Below are 11500 nucleotides of genomic sequence, written 5' to 3' on the forward strand. Positions count from 1 at the left end.
GAATCATGCAGTTCAGGGAAGCCACCAGCTGACCTCAGAGATCATCTGAGCCAGGCCAGACCAAACGAACTGTCCTACCAGCCCGGGCAGGGAAGCTTAATTTGTTGGTGCATCGCCCCATATACCAAAAGATTGTGGGTTCAATTCCCAGTCAGGGCACATATCTAGATTGTGGGTTCAATCACCAATCGGGGCACCTATGGTAGGCAAGCAATCAATGTTTCTCCCTTTCTCCCTTCTTCTCTTTCTAAAATCAATAAAATCATACACTTGGGTGAGAATTTAAAAAAGAACTGCCCAGCCCACCCACAGATTTGTGAGAAATAAGAAACCAGTTAACCCAATAAGTCAACTTGGGGTGATGTGTGATCACTCCAGCAAAAGCTAATGACGCTTGCTTTATCAAATGTATCTTCTAACCCCTGTATGCCCCACCGTCCTCTCTGGCTCTCTGCCATCAGCACATAAACTCACTGAGGTTGCTCCCATCTTAAAACGCCACCCTCTCCCCTTAGTGCAATCTGCCTTGTAACCAAACTCTTCCAGAGAATTTTCAATTTTCCTTACTTGCTGGTCAGATTTAACATTAAAAACTGGCTTTTGCAACCACCACTCCCATGAAACCACTTTTAAATCTACCAATTCACTTGTTAACGCCAATAAAAACTTTGCAGTGTTTATTTATCTTGACCCTTCTCATTCACATATGGACATTTGCAATACTGGAGCACCTGTTACAATAGTCTCAATCCCTTGTCTTCCCGAAAACTCCTAGTTGGATTTTAGGACTCAATTCAAATATCATTATTAGCTTGTTTTAGAAATTTCACAGACTCCTTTCTCTGGGTAACCAGAATGCACAAGTGTGCTTCTACTTGTCAGATGTGTTATTATACCTCTTTGTTTGCTTGTGAACCTTACATTAATTTGTTTGATCCTTAAAGCATCTAGCACATAGAAAGGAGTAAATAAATGGCAGATTATTTTTGCTTCAGTTCTTCAACAATCAAAATTCAAAATCTCCCCTACAGGCCCTGGCCACTATGGCTCAGTTGGTTGGAGCATCATCCCATAAACCAAAAAGTCACTGGTTTGATTTCTGGTCAGGACACATACCTAGGTTGCAGGTTCCGTTTCCGGTTAGGGCGCATGCAGGAGGCAGCCAATCAATGTTTCTCTCCCTCTCTCTCTCTCTCTCTCTCTCTCCTTTCCTTTCTCTCTAAAATCAATAAGCATGTCCTCAGGTGAGGATAAAAAATAAAAAATTAAAATCTTCCCAACAGAAATGAGAAAAATGAAATTTAACAGAAATAAATGTAAGAGCTTCCCTTTAGTTTTAAAACATCGACTTCAGGCATTTTCTGCTAGGCTTCTATTTTGTATATAGTTTATGTGAACAAAGACTGAAGATTATTGGACTCTAAGCTCCACGTTGTCTACAATTCTGACAATAATTTTTTTAAATAGTGAAAACTTAGGCTAACATAATTAAAGTACAGTACCCCTCTTCAGGAATGTTTATCATATATTGTAAAATCACATCTGCCCACTTTCTGAAAACTACCTTTGCAGAGAGAGCAAAACAATGTGATATGAGAAAGACGAAGTCGATGGCATTTATCTTGGCAAAGAGAAGGCTAAGGAGAGACATGCTGACAGGGTTTGAAACGTCAAGGGCTAGTGCCCGGTGGCTGGGTGACCTGTTGCTCCAAAGAACGGAATTAGGGCCCATTAAAAAGACATGGAAAGGGAAGGTTTTTTCAATGAAAAGAAAAATTATTTACTAATTAAAAATAGTTCAAGAATCAGATTGGCTGCCTCACAATGAAGGGAGCCCTCGTTCAGCAGACACATGTCCAGAGAAGGCTAACTAGCCATCTGCCGGCCTCTGTGATCCCTTCCAGAAATGATTTTTCATATTGGGAAGATTTTGCTGGCTCACAATTCTGTAGTTTAGCTGTGTCATGCAATAACTTATTTACCAGAGGGTTTTGTTGTTGGTATTGCTTTTGTTCATTTTCTATTCCTCCGACTTATCCCACCTCTGTAGAGCAGCACTAACTCTATTTGTACAGCACTTACTGGAGCCACACTGCAATATCTCTTTGGAACACTATCCTCGGAAATGTTTTGAAGTTGTGCCAGCTGAGGCTGTACTCATCACTGTCACTTCCTTTAGTGCTTTCGTTCTATCTCAGCTCTTGGAGGGATCCCAGCAGAGTCAAAGGCGACTTTTCTTACAAACAAAATCAACATCATGTTTCCTCTTGATCCAACACAACAAAACCAGGGGTAGTTGCAACTCTGGAGCTACTGTTTCCAATGTCAGTGTGCTGTCAGCAATGTTTCCTTCCACTGACTCTGAGAAGCTCTGCTTGTACCATAATTTTAGTGAGCCAACGGTTGTGTTCTTTGAATAAAATCCTTCACCTCTGCTGTGTCTTTCAGAGGAGAAGGGAGGCATGAAAAAAATAGAGTTTTGACCCAGGTAGTTAACTATAATCTCCATTCCTTCATGGAAAAAAGATGGATGGTGAAATTAGGGTAAGGGGGAGAACATTCATTAGGCAAAAGATAAGTGAGCAACCAAACTGATTGATTTTGGTTTCACTTCTTTGCAGTGACTCTGCCCACTCCCTCTGGAAGGACTAATACCCCATGAAATGAAAAGACTCAGCATCATTCTTATAGATGTCTGAAATAAAGGAGGGTGTGTGTGTGTGTGTGTGTGTGGCTGAAGCCTGATGAATCGAAAGAAACACTTTTCATGCACAATGAATTGTGATGATGACATACTAGTAAAGATGTAATTTGTTCTCTTCCTAGTTTTCCTTTTGACCTTTTAGTAAACCTTAGACAAATTAGTTCCTGATATTATTTTAGGTCTCTTGCCAAGTATGCCAAGTGCTTCACGACTTCTTAGGCATCAGATGTTGCACCAGGACAACATAGAGCTATCATGGAACGGAAGAGTAAATATTGCAGAAGGTACATTTCAATGTGAAATGTACACATTGTAATAACATTGATGTTAGAAACCGTCAACTCATCTTTAGACAGCCCAGAGCCCAGACACAGAGTAGGCCCTCAATACTGTTTTCTAGGATTCAGTTCAAAAAGTTTGATTTCCAGTCCAAAAAGAATGGGGAATTTCAAATTCCTTTTGATAGAACTTATCATTCCCAGGGTTCTTACAGATTCTGCTTTTCAAATCCGCAGTTATGTCAAATAAGGCTATTGGTGATTCTGAGCAGAGATAGAAGTCATCAGATATGCCAGAAATAATATTTAAATCACATGCAGTTATTTAAAGGATTTTCACATGGTGGAGCTATGAAGTCTGGACTGTGCTCTTTAGGCACTGTGAGAGTCTGGGTATTACAAAGCTATTTGGAGTTATCGCTAAGGATAAGGTGCAAGCCTTCTTTCTACAAATCACTCACAAGCAAGCAATTGGTACAGAACTTGTTGAAACTGTCTGATAGAAACAATTAAGCAAAAAAGCACATTAATAAAGGCTTCCTTCCAACACAAAGAAATCCCCTTCTCTGATGCTGCTATTGATCCAAGGAACTTCGAAAATACTGAAACATCGATTTAAGCCATGTTTCAGGTTAGTTATCATGGGACATTCTGTCTTGATCCATACTCACACCTGATGTAGCCCATATCTTTCAGAGTGTAACACCCTTCTTCTGAAATGGTATGCTGCAGGTGATCATCTCTCCTACCCATCAAACACCTACAGTGTACAAGGGCTAGAAACCACTCTTATCAGTTTGTTTGCTCACTCATTCTTCCCTGTGTGCAATAAATATTTATGGAGAATCTGCCAGAGTAATGCACTGTATTCAGGACTGATGGGACAATTGTGTCTGAAACAAAAAAAATGTTCTTGTCCTTAGAAAGTTACTATTTGATCAGAACAAATAAGTATGGAACCATATACTAGACAATTGGTTATATAATTTTAGGCAGATAGGTTCTATAAAGGAAAGATGAGACCTAAAACCTAAAGTATTGGCCAAAGTAAAGTTTCTTCTGATGAAATAATGTTTGGACTGAGACCAGAAGTGTGACAGTAATTCAAAATGCATTTCTGCTCTTAGGTCTAAGACTTGTAAAAAATAGTAACTTATTCTGAGCCTCTTTTTAAGATTTAAATTTCCAAGTTAGTAAAAAATACCCTATAATTCTTCCTAATACCTCCTGCAATGATTTAAGTGGGACTTTTTCTTCTTTCAAGGTGGTGGGAAGATAGGAAAGCAACAGAAGGAATATGAAGAGAGAGTTATTTTAATTCTATTTTTTAAATCTATAAACTAATAACTACATCTTAATGTAGCTACATATGTAAAACACAATAGCTTTAGCCAGCAGGCCAGAATATTCATTCAAAGGTGAGCAAGTTTCCCCTGGGAGTTGGTATGTAATAATGAGATAGTGGTTCCAGCAAGAACTTGAACTGTGATACATACACGTTTGGGGCATTGTGACCTATGGATGGATTCCCAGAGAGAACATGAGGAGGTAGTTCCAGATTTCACATGAGATAATCTCCGGGGATGGCCAAAAATAACCAAGTGCAATGTAAGGGTCTTGTGCAGCAGGCAGGGAAAAGAACATGTTTTTGGGATATTGACTTTAAGGATCCCATGTGCACCCGTAGGCAGATAGGCATGGGACACCTTGGGAGACAACAGTCAAGTGAGGAACTAGCTGCATATATATTAGTCAGGAGTTCAGGCTCTGCAATCACATTGCTTGGACTAAAGAAGCTGTGTGACCTAGGCAAGTTTATTAACTTTTCCAAACCTAAGTTTTCTCATCTGCAAATGGTGACAATAATAATAATTGTGAGTCACAGGGTTGATGCAAAGATTAGTGAAATTATACATACTAAAAAGCTAAAGCTTAATTTTATATAATGTTGTATGTGAGTTATATCTCAAAAAAAAACCAAAACAAAGGTAAAGCACTATCTAGCACAGTGTGATCACAAAGAGGCACATCTGAAGAAATTGAATTCTATTTTTTATTACTATGGGCATTATTTTTTATTACCACCAATTTGGCCAGGATTTGTTGGATTTATTAAAATATAAAATAACCTCCAAGTTTTGCACTAGGCCCCTCCCACTCTCCCACTCCCTTACGGTTTTGACAAACCCGCCAGCTTCAGTCTAAACTGCAGATATTACTGTGTTACGTTCCAGCTCAAACCTCATCCAGGTTCCTCGCCTATCATTTCTGTCTTTGCATGGCATAGAACAGCCTTTTCAATTTTCTTGCCTATCACTCTTTTACGCAGTCTATACGTTGGCTAATTTACAATTTCACAAATGTACTCTGTAAGTTCAAGCTTCCATGCTTTGGCATTTGCTCTTCCACCTGCCAGGAAAACTTGTTTTGCCTCTATTCCCCCAAAACCCTGCAGTCCAGTTTGGCAAATTTCTGCTTCTCTGTCAGTCAGTGGTTTTTTTGCCCAACTCACACCCTGTGCAACCCTCGCTGATGTTTCTAAGCATTGTTAACTACGCCCACATGAACATTTAAAAATTGCTAGCACCTACTTATCAGTGTTTTTGTCTTTTCTGTGTATGGCCATCACCCCCACTAGACTATAAAGTTCTGGATATAGAGAACCTAACATTGGTCTTTAATACATATTTTCTAAAACAAATACTTAGGTGCTAATTTAGTGATCTTTGATGTCACCTTATTTACAATGGCCGCATAAGCCTTACAACCACAGCTGCCTTTAGGACAATGAAATTGTCTTGTTTGAACTATTTATGGGCTCAAAGAATATAATTTAATTTTCCTGTCAGGAATTCTGGAGATTTGCTCTAATTTTAAGGAGCTGTGGATTGCAACAATTTACAAAACTAAAGTAGGCAAAGGAAAACACAGGTCTCAATTTCAAGAATTAGATCCTGGTATAAAGTTTGTGCAGCCACCAAGAATTACAGAAGTGGGTGTTTATCTCACAGCTGCAGACAAGTATCTCCAGCAAGTAAAAGGCTACAGTTCCTCTACTTAAAAATACTAGTTTATAACATATTGGTTTCAGAATAACGATGACCCTAAAACTTCTTAATATAATGGCAATTTTGCCTTTAGACTTATTGAGTTCAGGCTAAATTTTTGGTACCATTTGAATAATAAAAATAATAACAGAGATTCTTAAATATGGAAATGTTAATAATCATATTATTAATATACCCCCAAAATGCATGAATTACACTAGCAGAGAAAATAATATAAATGCAAAACTTAGAAAATTTATGTTATATTGGGTTTATGCTCTTACCATATCAAAACCATCATGTTTGGCAAGAATTCATATTGCCCCTGGATGATTATTTATTCCCCATTATGTTCATTACTAACTGCTGCACAACTATCATCAGATTAGTGCCAAGTTTATCTGAAAAGTGAAAAGTGCCATTATACAACTGAAACTTGGATTTAGTTAGCCTTTTATTTGCATTTCATAAATTTTCCTCATCTCATAAAATTCTAAATTGTTAATACTCTATACACAATTTAACATTACTGAGACAAAAAACATTGATAAATTACCATTTATGAGAAAAAGTATCTATAAAAGAAAGAACAAAGCTAAATACTGTATCAGAAAAGAGTGAATATAAAGGTTAGAATTTCCAGATTGAGATAATTAAAATGCAGGACACTTGGTTAAAATTTTTCTCAGTTGCTATGAGCAGAATTTTAAGGTGTTATTGGGAGCAGCATACATGCCTAGAAATGGAATCAATAAATTCTAAAATAACAGTTTATTTAGCAGTTCTGAAGTAATGGACAAGTTAGTAATTTAATGGTATTCAAACTCTTGGGATAAAAGCCATTTCATCTCAAAAGTAAATAGGCTACCACAAAGAGACTAACGTACTTCATTTTAGTAACAGAAGTAAATTCAAGCGTTACAAAAAGTTACAGTACAGACAGAGTGGTGTGAGGGCCTCATACAGTGTCTGTGCAGCCACTTTCATCATTTATTGGAGAGATTCGTCATCTTCACTTCTTTTCTCACACTCTACAGTTTGAGTCTCCAGGTTTATACTATCAGTTTTCCATCCACTGTAACACTAAGAATAGAACCATATTTTACACTTACACAGTCTTCTCCAAATATATCCTGGAGCATTATCTCTCACCTCCTGCTACAAACATGCATTTCTAATTTTTTAGAGACCTTTGGACCACACCTTTCCTTATTTTGAGGTTTGACTGAATTTCTAACATCACGGTTGTTACTGTATCTGCATACATATCATTGGAAGGGTTTGCTAACCATTCTATCACCACCATTCCTGGTTCCTGTATTACAGTAATATGTTTGAACACTTTCAAAGCAGGTTTTTCTTGAATTTCTAATTCTATACAACCTCTTGATTTTTGTAACTGGTACAGCAAAGTAAAAGGACTGGTACACAGAATGATTTTGGTCTGCTTCACAGCACTGATAGCCAAGTCCATATAATTGGAGAGATCACAAGGAGAAAGTATGTGATAATGAAAGTTTCTTTTAACAAGTTTTCCTGAGACCTTCTGGCCTTGTTCTGGTTTTTTGTCTGCTAAAAAGTCATGATCTTGGCTAATTTTTCTCCTCTGAAGTTCAAAATCTGTATTCCGAGTATTATGAACCTCTGTGTGAACTACGTCATTATCTTCATATTCTCCAATCAGGGCTGCGTTCAGTCTGGCCATTTCATTCTGTTCTCTGTAGACTAAAATCATATGAGGAGATTTCAAAGCAAGAATAGATTTACTGGGACTTCCAGCCAAGATGGAGGCATAGGTAGATACACAGTGTCTCCTTGCACAACCAAAATAAGAACAACACCAATTTAAAAACAAAATAACAACCAGGACTGACAGAAAATTGAACTGTATGGAAGTCTGACAATGAAGGAGTTAAAGTATACACATTCATCCAGACAGGTAGGAGGGGCAGGGCTGGGTAGCCAGGCAGAGAGGGGTCACAATAAAAAAAGCAGTGACACCCAGTGAGCAAGGCAGCAGCTAACAAACCCTGGGCATGCAAGACAGCAGCAGGTGGCCCACAGGTGCAGGACAGCAACAGGCAGACCCAGCAAGGAGGCGATTGTAAAGCGAGGGACTGTGCACAAGGCAGCTAGCTGACAGGGCGGTCCCACATCTGCACGAAGATAAACCAGGCAAAACTGGGGAGTGAGACAGACCACACAACCCAGGGTCCCAGCACCAGTAAATAAAATCTCAAAACAGTGAAAACACCTGTGGTGGTTGAGGTGCCAGGAAAAACTCCCAGCCTCACAGGAGAGTTCCTTGGAGAGACCCACAGTGTCCTAGAATGTACACAAGCCCACCCACGTGGGAATCAGCACCAGAAGGGCCCAATTTGCTTGGGGGAAGTGGCGGAAGTGACTGAAATCCGACAGAGAGTAGAGCAAGTGTCACTGTTCCCTCTCAGACCCCTCCCCCACAAACAGCGTCACAACCCAGTGACTTGGTTGCCCCAACCTGGTGAACACCTAAGGCTCAGCCCCTCACTATGTAACAGGTGCAACAAGACAAAAAAAAATGGCCCAAATGAATGAACAGATCAAAGGTCCAGAACAAATACAATTAAGTGATAAAGAGATGGCCAACCTATCAGATGCACATTTCAACACACTGGTGATCAGGATGCTCACAGAATTGGTTGAATTTGGCCATAAATTGGATGAAAAAAATGATGGCTATGCTAAGTGAAATGAAGGAAAGTGCACAGGGAAGCAATAGTGACAGGAAGAAAACTGGGACTCAAATCAATGCAGTGGACCAGAAGGAAGAAAGAAACAATCAAACAGAAAAGAATGAAGAAATGAGAACTCAAAAAAAATAAGGAGAGGTTTAGGAACCTCCAGGACATCTTTAAATGTTCCAACATCTAAATTATAGGGGTACCAGAAGGGGAAAAGGAAGAGCAACAAGTAGAAAAGTTATTTGAACAAATAATAAAGGAGAACTTCCCCAATCTGGCAAAGGAAATATACTTCCAGGAAGTCCAGGAAGCTCAGAGAGTCCCAAAGAAGTTGGACCCAAGGAGGAACACACCAAGGCACATCATAATTACATCACCCAAGATTAAAATGAAGGCGAAAATCCTAGAAGCAGCAAGAGAAAAGGAGACAGCCGCCTACAAAGGAGTTCCCATCAGACTGTCAGCTAACTTCTCAAAAGAGATCTTGCAGGCAAGAAGGGCCTGGAAAGAAGTATTCCAAGTCATGAAAGGCAAGGACCTACATCCCAGATTGCTCTATTCAGCAAAGCTTTCATTTAGAATGGAAGGGCAGATAAAGTGCTTCTCAGATAAGGTCAAGTTAAAGGAGTTCATCATCACCAAGCCCTTATCCTATGAAATGTGAAAGGGACTTATCTAAGAAAGAGAAGATAAAAACAGTAAAGTGACAGCAAACTCACAGTTATTAACAACCACACCTAAAACAAAAACAAAAACAAACTAAGCAAACAACTAAAATAGGAACAGAACCACAAAAATGGAGATCACAAGGAGGGTTAGCAACAGGGAAGTAGGAGGAGGAGAGAGGGGGAAAGGTACAGAGAATAAGTAACATAGATGGTAGGTAGAAAATAGACAGGGGAAGGCAAGAATAGTATGACAAATGTAGAAGCTAAAGAACTTATGACACATGGACATGAACTAAAGGGGGGGCAATGTGGGTGGGAGAGGGTGTTCAGAGTGGTGGGGAATGAAGGGGGGAAATAGGACACCTGTAACAGCATAATCAATAAAATATATTTTCAAATTAAAAAAGTAATAGGTTGACTGGTTTGCTGGCAATCTGTGTGAGCAGAGGAAAAAATTTAATCAACAGACATTTTCAGTGGTAGCTTCAGTCCAGGCATGGTAATGATCTCTTTGGGTTCAGACATGATATGTTTGGCAAGTATCCTTTCTACACAATACCCTGCCATAATGATGCCATTCCTCTTATCAGTGAACCAGCTTTCGAAGAGCCCTCTGGACAAGCCACTTTGCACCCTGGCTGGGGAGGCCATTGTAATGCTGGGACCAATTTCATCGAAAGGATCCATGCTCTTAAGGTTACTAATGTGTCTGATGTTGACCTGTTTGTGGATTTTGTCATTCATGGCATTTATGTATGTCTGGTCCACAGCCATATACTATTTAGCCAAAAATAATTCATTGAAATATTGTAGAGTTCTGGGTGATTCTGCCAGTACTCATCTAAAATCAAGAGCAGCTCCTGTGCCCTTCCAAGAGCAAAGATAAGAATGAGACCTCTGCCCCCTCTGTTTATATTGTGAATTGTATTACAAAATCTTGCTTCTCGCTCTTCATGCTTCTCATGGATATAAATGAATAGACTCAATGATAAAAATATCAGTTTAATAGTAGGAATTTCAGCTTCTATTAAGTGTCTATCTTTTTGTCTTGAGAAATCACCTGTATACAAAAGCTTCACGCCTACAATCTCAGTCGTGAACATAGCAGCTCCTAGAACATGGCAACAAAAGTGAAGTGGTAACAAAACTGACGGTTTCAGTTTAGTCCCTGCTCTCTTCCAAATCTGTCTCAGTATACAGTATGTCATCTGCTGATATATTGCTGACTTTGGCATAATCCAAAAGAAGCCACCTATAAATAGCTTTTGTAGCATGAGCCATAAATATTCTTCCTTTGAAACTTGTCTTCTGTAGAAACCTGGGTAGAGTGTCACAGAGATCCAAATGGAAGTGACTAGAAGGAGGTCAGTCTCAGATGGGTCAATTAAGTGGATGGAAGAAGAGCAGCCATTCTTTCTAGGCCAGAGTGGATCCCACAGTCCAACATTATTTTTCTTCCTTTGAACTCCAGAATAATACCTGGTCTTCCTATTTCTTACCCAGCCCCAGGGGCTCCAACCCACTCTCCTCTATAGGAATCCCAGACATCATGGGAGTCTGAAGGTGAAGCAGGCATGAGGAACAGGTCACAGGAGCCATTCTAAATTGGAAGCCTAACCATGGAGAACCAAAGATGTAACCACCCAGTTAAATTTGAACTACAAATAAAAGTTCATCATTTGCAGCATAATTATGTTCTATTGTAGTATTTGGTACCTACTTATGCTCAAAGATTATTCATTGTTTACCTAAAATTTAAATTTAACTGGGTTTCTTGTATTTTTAGCAGGCAAGCCTAATAAAAGTGAATTTATAAGTATTAATGAAGCATTCATCAAAAGATTTTATGCAACAAAGTCAATTTCACACACTCAAGAGCTATGACTTTCTGCTAATCTCAGGGAATATGGCCTCTTCCAGATTTATTCAATGTGGTTTTTACCTTTATTTAGAGACAAACTTTTTAGAAAGAACCAGTTGGCAGCATCAATACTTCCAGGACAGCAGCAAAGAGCAGGGAGTATTTATTGGCTAAGATGCATTAAAGGCTTATCATGTATGAGCCAGGCAGTGTGCTTAA

At 39.1% G+C, this 11500-nt stretch overlaps 1 pseudogene; it reads right to left on the minus strand.

Annotated features, from left to right (window-relative positions):
• Positions 1–214: 214 nt before the first annotated feature.
• LOC114491959 lies at positions 215–10968 on the minus strand (annotated as a pseudogene).
• Positions 10969–11500: the final 532 nt, after the last annotated feature.

This window comes from Phyllostomus discolor, chromosome 1 (genome assembly GCF_004126475.2).
Source record: "Phyllostomus discolor isolate MPI-MPIP mPhyDis1 chromosome 1, mPhyDis1.pri.v3, whole genome shotgun sequence".
NCBI lineage: Eukaryota > Metazoa > Chordata > Mammalia > Chiroptera > Phyllostomidae > Phyllostomus > Phyllostomus discolor.